This window comes from Emys orbicularis, chromosome 15, assembly GCF_028017835.1.
Source record: "Emys orbicularis isolate rEmyOrb1 chromosome 15, rEmyOrb1.hap1, whole genome shotgun sequence".
Classification (NCBI taxonomy): domain Eukaryota; kingdom Metazoa; phylum Chordata; order Testudines; family Emydidae; genus Emys; species Emys orbicularis.
This window is the reverse complement of record NC_088697.1, coordinates 33,579,084-33,592,756: the sequence shown is the minus strand read 5'-3', so window position 1 is coordinate 33,592,756 and position 13,673 is coordinate 33,579,084.

Sequence of the window (13,673 nt, the reverse complement as noted above, 5' to 3'; positions counted from 1 at the left end):
AAGGAGGATTTGGCTGGAGAAGGGCCTGAGCTAGAAAATGTTCAGTAGGGTGAGGGTGGAGACTTCAAATGAGCTAAATTTGGGGCCTGAACTAACACCCTGGCTCCTAGAGACCAGGTGTGGGAGGTAATAGCTGTTGTTGGACCAACTCCTGTTGGAGCGAGTCGAGCTTTCGAGCCAGAGAACTACCTTTCATCGACCTGAGGGGGACTCAGAGTGTCCCAGCTAAATACGGGGTGGCACTGAATGTTTAGTGGAAGTAAACACATTTGAAGGGACCATTCAAGGCAAAGTGGCCCATTAACCCCAGACCCTGACACTGCACCCCTGGGTGGGGAAAATTCCAGCCCAGGGCCCTTTCCCAGACAGCAGATCGTTTTGGACCCTTGTTCGTGTCTCCCTCACTGACCACTCGCATGTGGGACCCGAGGGAAAGAGCAGGGGTGTGAGATGAACCCTGGGCCACGGCATGGCTGCAAACCCACCCGGATGCCAGGGCTGCCTCCCGGGGGAGCCCAGCTATTTCAGCACCCGCAGGTACCTCCCATGCCCTTCTGCTCATGCTGTGCATGAGGGGTGGGTGCAGGGGTGGGGTGGGGTGGAGGAGGCAGGTGCTGGGGTGACAGACTGCCAGGGAGAGGGTTATGGGGAGGGGATCATAGTGCAGTTACTCCAGTCAGACCTTGGGTCAAACATGCTCATTTCCCCCATAATCTCCCCACCATCCCCAAGCCCCTGTGTGCTGCTGAAGGGCTGGCCCAACAGCCTCCATGGCCCACGCTAGGGCATCAGCCATGGGCACCTTGTCAGCTCCTCGTCCCTGAGCGCTGTCCCTCGCGCATGTTAACAGGGAGCGTCTCACAGATGGGAACAGCCCATTCCCCAAGTCCCCCGTGGCTTGAAGTGAACAGATTAAGAGGCACAAAAAGCCATGTCTGGATTTCCTAAGCAGGGGATCTCTGTCTGGGCACCAGATGGCATTAATAGCATTATTCTGCACTGTGTGCAAAGGGCCCAGCAGCCTCTGAGCCAACGCCATGGGAAAGGGGGCACAGGAGCACTTAGGGGGCCTCCTGCCAGGCTGGTTTGGGGGGGGGGCAGACCCAGCTGCCAGCACCTGAAGGCTGTGACCTGGAATCTACTGGTGAGCAGCTGGCTGGGGGGGAGAGGTTAAACTTCAAGGCAGGCTATTATTAGAGTTAAACTGGGAGAAGCCTAACTAAGCCCTTCAAGACAGGGCCATGGGAATCCTGCCCTAAGCTGCAAAGTCAAAGGCGAGGGGCCAAGGAACGCAGGCCTCCTTGGGCAGGAGCGCACCATCTGCCAGCATCTTCTGCTCTATCCCGGCACCCAGCTGCAGTGCTGTGGGGGCCGCATGCAGGATTGCATTGGCTGCCAGGGAGGGTTAGGCTGCCTTCTGCATCCCACAACCCTATGCAACCTCTCCTCGCTTCTGCTCCCTGATCCACCTGCTCAGGCACCCACTGACCCCACAGTCTGGTGTTAATGTCATGGCTTCAGGCCTGGGCTCTGCTCCTCCCTGGGTGGTCTCATGAGTCACCAGAGGCTGTAATTAACAAGGGTAACCCCACTTGGTATGACCTTTGGAGAGCTACAGGCAAACAAGTGCTCTCCCTCCTTCCAGCCACAGTGTCTGTCTCCCTGTGTATTTAGCCAGTGCTCCACTGGACTGGGGCTTACGGGGAGCAGCAGGACAGTCCACCCCAAGTGTTAATTGTTTGTTTGGCTGTAAAAGTGCCTAGCACCCCTGTGTGGGCCTCTCCATTGCTATGGCTACTAATTATTGATTTCTAATTGATGATGTTGTTGGGAAAGCAGTCCCAAGCAGGGCCGGCTCCAGGCACCAGCCCAGCAAGCAGGTGCTTGGGGCAGCCAAGGGGAAGGTGAGGCACGTCGGGCTCTTTCGGCGGCAATTCAGCGAGGGGTCCCTCTCGGAGGGAAGGACCTGCTGCCGAAGAAGAAAGCGGTGCGGTGGAGCTGCCGCCGATCGTGATCGCAGCTTCCTCCCCCCCGCAGCTTGGGGCAGCAAAAACCCCGGAGCCAGCCCTGGTCCCAAGAGACTGGTCTCTGCTGCAGGTCTCCAGTGACGCCTCTATTAATTGGTCAATTTATATAGCTTCCCTCCCTGCTCCTGTAAATTAAAAGCAGCTTTTTTTTTTTTCTTTTGGGGGGGGGATTCCCTACCTGCCGAGGAGAGGCCATCTGCCCCCCACTCCTGCCTGTGACAGAGCAACAGGCCTCTGAGATTAGAACAACACCTCATGTCACCTTCCGGCCAAGGAGCTAGAGAGGGCTTTACCGGCCCTAATCAAGCCAGCGCCCAGCAAGCAAGGAGCAGCCCATCTAGCTCCAGATGGGGACAGGGAGGTGAAGGTACTTGGTCAAGGTCACCTGGCTAAGTCAGGACTAGAACCCAAGTGTCCACGGGTTGGGAGAGCCCTGTGGAAATGAATAGGGACTAAACCCCCAGGGACCTATAGACATTGCTCTAAACAGTACAGAACTGGCCAGAGCATGAGAGTGAGTGAGGGGGTGTTTGTTGGGGTTAGAACTCTAGGGCCGGGCTATCATTCTCCAGACTGTTAACAAGATCCTAGCTCATCACGGGCTACAGGCCTTCTCCACAAGAGCTGCCTTCTCCAGCACTGCCCAGGCTGGGTTAAGAGACCAGAACACAACCATCGTGCGAGCAGCGGCTGTGACCGCAGCCCCGTGCTCCATGCTGAGTGCTCCTGGAGCAGCCCCGTCTCTGCATGGCAGATCTCAAGGCCCTTGCATTCTGCCTTGACTTTGACACTGGCACATTAATAACGCTTCTGTGTAGCATAATGAAGCTGCTGCCCTAATTATCCATAAATAAATAAATGATCATGGTGGCTGTCGGGGGCGCTGACAAGGAGAACTCCACTGCTTCCAGCACCGGGAGCCTACAAGGTTTATTTATTCATGGCCCTGGGGGGCGTAGTGCAGAACTCCCCACTCCCTGGCATGACAGCAGCTCCCACAGGCTCTGCTTGTTCCTCTCTGGTGCATGCAGCTCCAGAGCTTGTACAGCAGCTCAGGTCTGTCTGCAGATCTCAGGGACAGCAGTTCTGAAGCCACAGACCTGAGGTCCGCTCCTGGCTATGCTCCGTCCCCTTTGTGCTGCTTTGGCAGGCCAAGGGGAGTAGGAACAGAGCCCTTCTCCCCAGCTGGGCTGGCCCCAAGCAAGTGTAGAATAGGTATAGCTGGCTCCTTTGGCAGTCATCCTGCAGCCCCTGACCTGGGGAGCAGGGTGGGGAAAGGGTGTGGCCAGCGTGCACTGTGCCTAGCCATCTCCATCTGGCCGATGGCCTCAAGCTGGCAGAGCCTAGAGCAACCCTCAGGCTGCTCTAAGTTCCTTTGTGGCAGAGGGGCTGTGCTCAGGGGTCCAGCTCACAAAACTGTGGGCTTGCCATTTCCCTCCCCCACATGGGTGCTGCATCCCTGCTATCTCCCAGGGTGGGCTGCTTATCCATGCAGTGTGATCGCTCCCAGCCTGCTGCTGGCAGGTGCTGAGCACGAGCACCCACTGGTGGCGCAGGGAGTCGAGGTTGCTGCACAGAGGGCAGGTTTTAGCCGTGTTTGTTGTTAAAAGCTCTGCTGAGCACCCTTGTCAATCTGCCAGGGCTCCGAGGGAAGGGAAAGGAAGGCCTGTCCTCCCACCTACATGTGCTTGCATCTCTGTCACATGCCGGGGGCTGCCCCTGCTCAGCCTCAGCCCGCATTGCCCCACTCTCTCCGTTGCTGGAAGGTACCAGGGTGATTGCTATGTACCCCAAGTGCTAGGCATGCCTGGTGCTTTGTGAGCATCAGGCAAGACAAGGTGCCCACGCTGATGAGTACTCAAGGCAGAGGACACAAAGCGTGGGCCAGTGGGGTGACAAGGCTGAGGGGGCAGGGCAGTATTTTAGACAGTGCACGTGTGAAGTGTTGGCTGGGAGCCGCTGGGGGGCACATACAGATGGAGTCAGGCCTGCACTTCTGGCTGCCGTATCATTTTACCATTAACTTTTCATCAATCACACAATTATCAGGGAAACCTCTTGAGTGGACCCAGCTACTTCGAAGGGAGCCACTGCTCATGGGCCAACGCTGGGGGTTTTTCCAATGCCCCCTGGCCATTGCAGTGCCTGGGAAAACCTCCCCCAGGGAGACAAGGGGAGCACCAGGACTAGCAAGGGGAAAAGGCACAGATATCTGCAGGGATCCCACAGGAACATCAGCGAGGGGAGCAGAGAGAGAGAGAGCAAGGGCCGGGGGTGGCAGGGGGAATGAGAGAAAGGGAGATAAAAGAGAGACTGAGGCAAGGAGGATTTAGATGTAGAGGGGGGAATATGAGAAAAAGGAAGTGAAAGAAACTGAGGAAGGGACAGAGTAGGAGGGCGAAAGAGATGTGTGAGGTAGAGGGGTAAGACCCTGTAAAATGGCGGGTGAGATCCTTGCCAGGCACTCTCCTCCCCATCCCTGCTCTCGGGCCCTCCCTTGCTATCAGTCCCCTGGAGGCACTTCTGCCGTGCCCAGGATCCTGCTGCCCGTTACCTGAGGCAATTGGGGATATAATCCTGAATAAACAGCCAAACCTTTGAGATGTGGAAGCCCCTACAGCCCCTTGGTTAGCACTGGGCCAATGACACACAGGTCAATTTTCAGTTGTATTTTAACCTTGGGGGGAGAGGAAACTTTGTTTTCGATACCAAGCAGTCCCTTGGGATTTCTCTCACACTCCCCTGAGCCATTAATCTTCTCAATCTAAAGCTGCCCTGTGACATAAAGGAGATTGGGTAAATAATACCTCTTGGACAACTGGAGTATCTGTCTCCTCTGGGAGGATCTTAAAGGAGTCTCTCCCCTTTTCGTGGAATCGAACGTAGTCCTGCTGCCGTTGCTTGGCGTTGTCTGCCTCTGTCTGGCCTGGGGACAGAGCCACAAGGCACGGGACAAATTATTTTCCAGGGGAGATCAGAGTGAATAAAGGCTTGGGTTTAACTTGGGCTCAGGGCTCTTAGGTGCTTTTCTATAGGAACTCTTGACATTGGAAACAGAAGTGCAAGAAATACCCAGGGTTACCCTCATTCCGCAGGTGGAAAGCAAATACTAACTAGGCAGACTCTCTCAGGATGCAAAAATTACTGACCCAAACCCTTGAGCCCATAATCAAGGAAAACTCTCATTGAGTTTTGCCTGACAGGATTTATTGAAAATTGAGACAAGACTTCAGGATTTGGTTTCTTGCCTTTAGAAATGTCCTTTCCTGTGTTACTTACACTATCTTAGATAATCAGAACTCAAAGAAATAAGAGCTAGACTTTTGCTTCTCATTACTTTCTTTTTTGGGGGTGTCCTGCACTAGCTCAGTGCATTTAGGTTTCCAAGAGAGACAAAAAAAATAATAAATTAAAATGATTTAATTTAAACTTCTAAAATTATGAACTTCTTTCTATATCTATTATGTTTTGTAATATATAAGGGTATGCACACACCCCCCACTCCAATTGCATGGACATATCGATGTGTGTTTGTAAAATATTTAATATGTATAAAATCCACTCCCACTCTGTACAGAGTTGTGTGTATATATATAGTGTGTGTGTGAGATAGATAGATATTATATACACACCTCTACATAATACTGTCCTCGGGAGCCAAAAAATCTAACCGCGTTATATTGAACTTGCTTTGATCCGCCGGAGTGTGCAGCCCCGCCCCGCTGGAGCACTGCTTTACCGCGTTATATCAGAATTCGTGTTATATCAGGTCATGTTATATCGGGGGTAGAGGTGTGTGTGTGTGTGTGTGTGTGTGTGTGTGTGTATAAAAACATCATCTTGCCCTGAAGATGCACAGTAGAACTGTTCAAAAACAACCAAAATCCCAAGCAGCCCTGTGATCACAGGTATTAGGTTTTCACTTCTGGAGGCCTCTGCGCAGAAGAAATTCTAGGTCATGATAACAGCACAAAGCACCTCTGTGCCTGGTATGCCGGTTGGTCTCTGTTCGAGGGGGACGGCTCAGGACTGGAAGAGGAGAGTGCGTTATGGGCTGCATGAAGATCTATAGATCTCCACTGGCACCAATGGTGAGGTTGGAGGAGAATGGGCAGAGCTGCAGTGAGGGAAGCTTTCCAGCCCCTGCCAGCACTGTGCCTGGCTCTAGGCCATGCTATCCCTCATCCTTTGCTTTCCTAAAGGCCTAAGCTTCCCAGACCCGTCAAGTCTAGACAGTATTTGGTCCTGCCATGCGGGCAGGGGACTGGACTCGATGACCTCTCGAGGTCCCTTCCAGTCCTTGAATCTATGAATCCCCAGGGTAACTCCACTGACTCCATCCCAGTGACTCCATAGGTGCTGCACTTGGCCCAGGAGGTCTGCAGGGAAACGTCAACACAAAATGTCTTCTGATTAGTTAAAACAGCCAAGCAATAAATGGTGACGAATGCAGCCCATGAGAAACACTTGACAAGGCAGAGGAGATGAGGCCAGGCTGGTGAGGAGCCAAGCGCATGCTTCATTCTCCCTTTGTCTGGCTCCCTGAATGCCCCCACATCAATCAGTAACAACGGGGCTGCCAAAAAAAGCAGCAAGGCAAGGTAATAAATTGTCCCATTGCCCAAGGCAAATAACATTTCAGTCCTTAGTTCCACATTACACATGCCCCACAGCAGTTGTTATTACACAATAACCGATTGCACCTAAGACGGATGCCTTCCCCTACTGCAGCCAAGGGGTTCCTGTGAGCAGCAAAGAATGCTGAAGGCCCGGGGATGTGCCTCGGAGAGAAGGATGGGGCATGAGCAGTGTGTATTCTGCACCTGGGATGCCTGCAGCTCCTGTCTCCAGTCTTGGCTATGTAGCCTGAGCAGTGGAAGTGTCCCGCGGGGACTGGAAGCTCATGCACAAATGAAGCATCCTCATGCCACCATTTGCACTTGCTCTAGCCTTGCTCGTGGAATTTGGCCCTGGTGGAACCGCAGAGTAACTCACCAACCCTCTCGCCCTACCTCGTTCAGCCTACGGCTGCACCTCCATGCACTCCAGCTGCTGTCAGAACTAGTCGTCTTCTGCCTGTGGCCAGAACTGCAGTCAGGACCAGATTTTCCAAAGAGCTCAGGGTGGGATTTTCACATGTGCCTAAGTGATTCAGGAGCACAGATCTTGAAAGTCCCTGGGAGTTGCGCTCCTAAATCACATAGGCACTTTAGAAAATCCCACCCTTAGCCCTCACTTAGGCACCCTAATAGGTGGCCCGCTTTTAGAAGTTACTCAGCATGCTTGGGTGCAGGGTGGGGCCTGAGCTCTGGGACAGTCGGCCCCACATCTCTGGCTCATTGACTTGCCATCACAGTTCAAATCTCAGAAGAAGCCCTACAGATTCTTCCCCTTGTCTGTGTGTCTTCATGCTCTTCCTCTTGGCTGTTGTGTACTTGTTGTCTTTGTACAGCTTTCGGGGTGGGGGGCCATGAAAAGCACAGCTGTATTGTCTGCGCACGTCTGCCAGTGGCTGAACCCTTCGCGGAGCCGAGCCGGATGTTGTAGCTGTTCTTTGCATGCTGCAAAGTGGAAAGTCCCTGGCACTGACCTGCTTAAACAGCCCTAGATATGGCTAAGTGCAGAACTGGGTCCTGGACACCTGACTGTCACTGGAACAAGATACCCCGCCCAGGAGCAGCCTGTGTATCACCGTCACGGAAATCGGCACCCCAAATGCAGAGCCCATCGCTATCTCTAGGGAAGATTTGGGGACATCCACAGAGCAGTGTGTTCTCTTTCAGGCATTGCTGAATCACGAGTGATGGAAGCTTTGATATCCCCCAGGCCTTTGTTGCATGACAGGATTGTGTATAGAGAGCACGGGGGTGAGGTAATACAATACAAGCTATGGCCTCACTCAGCTTGTCTCTCTGGTTCCTGGGGCTGACCCAGCTACAGCTAAACTGCCTAGGAGGAGTATTGTGCATGTCTGGTCCAGGCGCTTCTCTTCGCTGTGGTGCTCAACGCTAGGGGGAGGCATGAAACAAGCTTCTTTCCTGGAAAGATTTCCCTGGGCCCGTGACCAAGGAGGCACACAGAGCATTCTGAGCCGAGGGGATGAACGGTCCCAGTGCTTCGCCCCTCACTGAGCTGCCTGTCTTCACCACACAATGCACCAATGTCTCGAGGTTATTTAAAGAGCACGTTTCCTTGAACTCCGGATATTCTAGTCCATTTCTACAGCGCGCTGAATTTCCAGGCCTCGTCTCCAGCTTTACCCTGAAGGGACACACAAAAGCACCTGACAAGCTATGGGGTGGCTCACTTTACCCCCTACTGAAGCCATTTCTGGGGTGGAGTATGGCAGGAGGTGCTCATTTAGGATCCAGTTCTACAGCCCACCGGGGGTGGGTGGAATGCTGCACCCCCACTGAGCCCCACTGAGGTCTGTGTATCTTAGGCACTTATCTGGCCCCCATCTGAGTGTCTCACAAGCTTTAACATACTTACCCTCACAGGGCAGTGCTGTTATTCCCATTTTACAGATAGGAAGCTGGGGCACAGAGAGAGTAAGGCCCAGATCTCCACAGGTCCTTAGGAACCTAGCTCCCTATGATTGCAGATTAGCCCACTCATAGGACCTTTCCCCCCAGCACACTTGACTAGGAGCTGGCCTTTAAATCCGGCAGAGGCCGGCAGGTAGCTGCAGCCCTATAACGGCCATTTTGTTACAAGCTGCTGCAGGCTGTGTGTCTCTCCTGCCCTGCTGTCAGGACTCTGTTAGTTGTTCTGGCTGGGGCAGACTGGCACGTCCTGCACACCGTGCTGTGGACTGGAAAGGACTCTCCCTAAGGGGAGAAGTCTCCTCACCCCACCGTAAAGAGGGGGAAAGGGAGACACAGAGGAGAAGGTGCTATCCCGAGGTCCCACAGCAGGTCAGTGGTTGGGCTGGGTCTAGACTCACAGCCCAGTGCTCTCAATGTTGCATAAACTGGGGGCATTCGGAGATAATCTCCACATGCCCTGCATAAGACAACCTGGGCTCTGCAGCATGTCCAGGAGGGAGCCATCTGGGCGCCACGAAGCGAGGAGTGGATCAGCACACAGCCTGGCTGCACCACAGGCTGGGCTGGGGAGTACAATCTAATCACTGAAACCACAGGGGGACTTGAGCTCGGTGGGGCGTTTGGTGCCCTGGAGGGGTTGGGGAAATAGGGCAAAGGGAATGCAGTTGCAGCCTTTGGGACCACTCAGAGTTGAGTAAAAGTCCCGTATTCTGGCAGTTACACAGTCTGCTGAGACTTTCCATTTTATGGTGTATTGGGAACGGTCACTTTCAATTTCTGGAGTTTTTCCTGGTCCTGCTTGCAGGTGAGGGGATTCTGGGGAAGTATATGAGCTGGGCCTACCAGCAAGGCCCAGATGTAGCCAACAGTAAGGTGTAGGTGGATTGAGTCCCTGCTTTAGGGAGCATCCTGCTTTGTCTCTCTGTGTTTTGGGGTTCTTGTGTGCTATTGTTCTGAATTCTAAGCAATCAAGTCGTGTTATGTCCCAACCTTCCAGCAAGAGTATTCTGTGTTTTCATCTAACTTCTCTGCTTTCTGCTGTGAAACATAACAAGTTTAAGTCCATGTGCACTGCCCCTCTCTGGTCTGGTTTGGATTCAAACTCGCCCGACCTTTATCAATGGAGCAGCTCTGGGGTGAAGCTTCCTGCCCTAGTGTGCTTGTTCCACGGCACAGCAGGGGCTGGGATCGAGTCCCAGCTCGGACACTGACTTGCTGCCTAGCCTGTGGGAAGTCCCTTATCTCTCTGCTACCTCCCCAGGGGTGTGGTGAGGCTAACTTCATTGTCAGTGAAGTGCTGGCAAGGAGGGGGAATGTATTCCTGTTATCGTCATTAACATTGCCTCTTTGAGGGTTTATTCTCCAGGGATGTGTCAGACTGCTATTGGCCTTGGAGCAAAGGCTGGCGAGGGTAACTGTGAGGGCTGCCTCTGGATTGCTGGGCTGCTCTCTTTGGCCACTGGGAAAGCTGCTCGCTTGGCACAAGGGCATAGGCGCAGTTTGACTTCTATATTTGGGGAGGCAGCTCTGGTCAGGCCAACAGGGCCACGCATGGGGGTGGGGGGGAAATTCAGAGCCTGCCTGAGGCTTGCAGTTTGGGGGGGGCAACACCCTCCCATTCCCCCCCAAACTACACCCATGTGCTGGGGCACTTCTGGCCTGAGCAGCCGAACTGGGGCTGGCAGACCTTTTCCAGAGCCCGCCCTGGTGGGCATGGATGCAGTCAGCGCGCGTTCGCTCTCCTGGCACTAGAAAATATTTCCAAGGGAGGCTGATGCTGGGGAAAAAGGAAAATGGGGAAAGACTGCTTATTGGCAGAACAGCTACAGCAGTGGCTCTCAAACATTTTTACTGGTGACCCCTTTCACATAGCAAGCCTCTGAGTGCGACCCCCCCTCCCCTTATAAATTAAAAACACTTTAACACCATTATAAATGCTGGAGGCGAAGCGGGATTTGGGGTGGAGGTTGACAGCTCATGACCCCCCCATGTAATAACCTCGCGACTCCCTGAGGGACCCCCTGAGCTACAGCATGGGCAACAGCAAGGCAAGCTGTCCCACTAGCCTGCCTCAAGCTTGCCGTGGAGGGACGGCTCCATGAGAAACTCGAGTTACCACGGGCCATTCTGTCATTGGCTTCGGCTCCAGGCTGCTAGCAGCCCCCGGGGCAGGGGCAGTGGCTGTGATTGGTGATGACGAGTGAGACCCCTTCAAACAGGCCACCCAGCGTCCATCCGACTGCAACAGCTTCCAGCCACTCCCTGCCGACTGTCAGGCTCCGGTACAGAGCCTTCCCCCGGCCACTCTGAGCTATCGAGTCCCCGGCTGGGCCTTGGGTTGGAAATGGCACCAATTCTGCTCCGGTGAGTGGTGTAAAACGTTTGTACTGGCTGCACGATCCAGAGGGAAATCATGTGCAGTGAGAAAATGGAGAGGGTCTCAGGGCTCTGAGGGATAGAAATACATTTGGGTCCAAAATGAGCAATGAAGAGATGAGTTTTTGCAGTAATTCCTCACCCCGATGTCATCAGTGGGATACAAACCAGGGACCTTCAGAACCGCAGCACAGACCTCTGCCACTAAAAGAATAACTCCATTAGCTGCGACCAGTGATAGGCTGCTGCCGGCTAGTGGACCAGGCACTAGAGGAGGGTGTGACCCACACTTTTCCCGTGTGTTACACTTTTCCTGTCTCGCTTTCATGGAGCCTCTTATGTGCTGCCAAAAGTGTGGATTAGACCTGAACAAATCCTGTATTGGATGATTTCACCTCTATCAGCTCACAGCTGTATAAAACCCCACGGTGTCATTCGGGGTCCCCGACGGGGTGGCCCTTAGCCTGATACCAGCTGTCCGGTTTGAACGCTTGCGGAAAGGAGCTTCCCGTGAGTATCCCAATGGGCAAGCTCCTAGAGTGTCTATGCTGTAAAACCTGTTTGCACCAATGTGTGTGGGATGTGCACTCCAGCAGGGCACCCCAGGCACTGGCTTGGCAGGAGCCGGCTCCACGATGGAGCTAGCACAATCCAGAGGGCCAGTAGTGTAGCGTGTGTCTGAGTGTAGCGAGGATGGAAGCTAAACAGCCTCTGAACGATCAATGGGAGGAGTAAAGGGGCGGCGATGAAAGGGAGTAGCCAGCTGAAAGACTGGACCAGAGCTGCCGAGAGCACAGGCTTGTGCCTGTCACCCAACCTGCCCAGTGTCCAGCTGTTTCTCTGCCCTCTCTCTGGCTGCTTTCACACTGGCCAGCGGAGGTAGTTTTGTCCTGGGGGGAGGGATGCTGTTTAATACCTTTCTAGCCCTGCTGCCCGGGTGGGAGTGACCAGGGAACTTATCAGCGATGCTGAACAGCAAGGGAAGCTAACAATGGAACATGGAGCAGTGTTTTCTCCCCCTTGTCATGTGCTGCGAATGGATATCTCCAAGGCCCAGACCACGCTGTGCCAACATGCCTCCCGCCAGCGCTGTCTCCTGTGCCTCCCAGCCCACGCGCCCCAGTCTCATTGGGTGCTGGGAGTGGGAGTGTTACAGCTGCACCTGAAGCCGGCATTCCTGCGCGGAAGAGGAAGCTATTGTTGCAGATTGGATGGCCAGCAGATTCCCGCTATCAGCCTTCCCTTGGCTGCCCTCTTTGTAACAGCTGCCAGCATGTGTCCGGGGTGGGAGGCTCCCACCCTCACCTCAGTGAGGGCTTTGGGGGAGGAAATGGGCTGGTTCACCAGAGGGATGGGGAGCAGGCTGGGGGATGGATAATGCCTTGTTTGCAGAGCGTAAAATCCTGGCCCCATTGAAACCACTGGCAAAACTCCCATTGACCCCCACCGGGCCTGGATTGGGGTTGTTACACCCATTTTGCCAATAGGGAGACTGAAGTGCAGAGAGGGGAAGAGATGTGCCCAGCAAGCCAATGGCAGAGCAGTGAATAGAACCCTGCCCCTTGACCACAAGGTAACGCTGCCTCCCTGAGACAGAATCCCTCCCTGCTAAGCGTCCGCCTAGTTACTGAACAACCTGTCCGGAGGGTCCGATGTTCCATAATGCGCTTCTTCCACCTGGCTGGACTGGGATGGCAGGAGAGGCTGTCCTTGTGGCACTGCCAGCTGGGAGCAGAAGCAGGACCATTAATCTTGCATGTGAGCCTGTTCTTGCGAAGACTTCCAGCCCACTTCTGCAGGCTCAGGCTAGGATGAGAACCCACAGTTGGGTGCTTCTCTGGGCCCAGGTCTAGGGACCGCTTCAGCTCGATCAGCTGGTTCCGGTCCAGAGTGCTCTTCCATTGGGGTCAGTGCTATAGCAGGGCCCCAGCCTGGTGCCGGGAGGTGGCATCGGTCAGGTGGGGCGTGACACTGCGGCCCTGACCACTTGTCCTTCGAATCCCTCTTTAAAGCTCACCTCTGCCACGATGCCTGCAAAGCACTGACCAGTGGCTGCTTGTTGTGCTGATCACAGGCATCTCGCTGTTGTTGGAGCAGCTAGGAGCCCCGGCTGTGGCTATGTACAAACACAGAACAGTCCCTGCCCTTAGGAGCTTACAATCTGAGTAGAAGACGAGACAACGGATGGATACAGGCAGACCAATGGGTGAGTACGAGGAAACAATGAGACAATATTACTAGCACGGTAAGCAGTGGTCTCAGCACCTTAGCCGTTGTCTTTGTTCTTCCCCCGTCTGTCCGTTGTACCCACCTGGTGCCTCTCGTCACATACTTAGCTTGGGCCCTGCCACAGGGAACTTGCAGCTTTTTATTTTCAGTGTGTGCAGTGCCTAGCACATTGGGCCCTTGATCTCACTTGGGGCCTCTAAGTGTTACTGTAATTCATATTATTAATAATAGTTTGTGCTCGTTACAGATCTCAGGGAGTTCTCTGCTGTAGTAGAGAGATTTACCCGGGTGCCCTGGCCAAACTCCAATTCAGGGAATTGCATTCTGCCTCCCTACATTAGTTACTTATTTTATTGATATTTTAAGGTTCCTGAGGCTATAGCAAGCTCTACCCTGCAGTTTCAATTGGATAGGTCATTTTTCATTTGCTGACCTAAACGATTGTGGCATATTAACTGTGCAATATGAAACAGTTGCTGCGTTCCACTCCAGA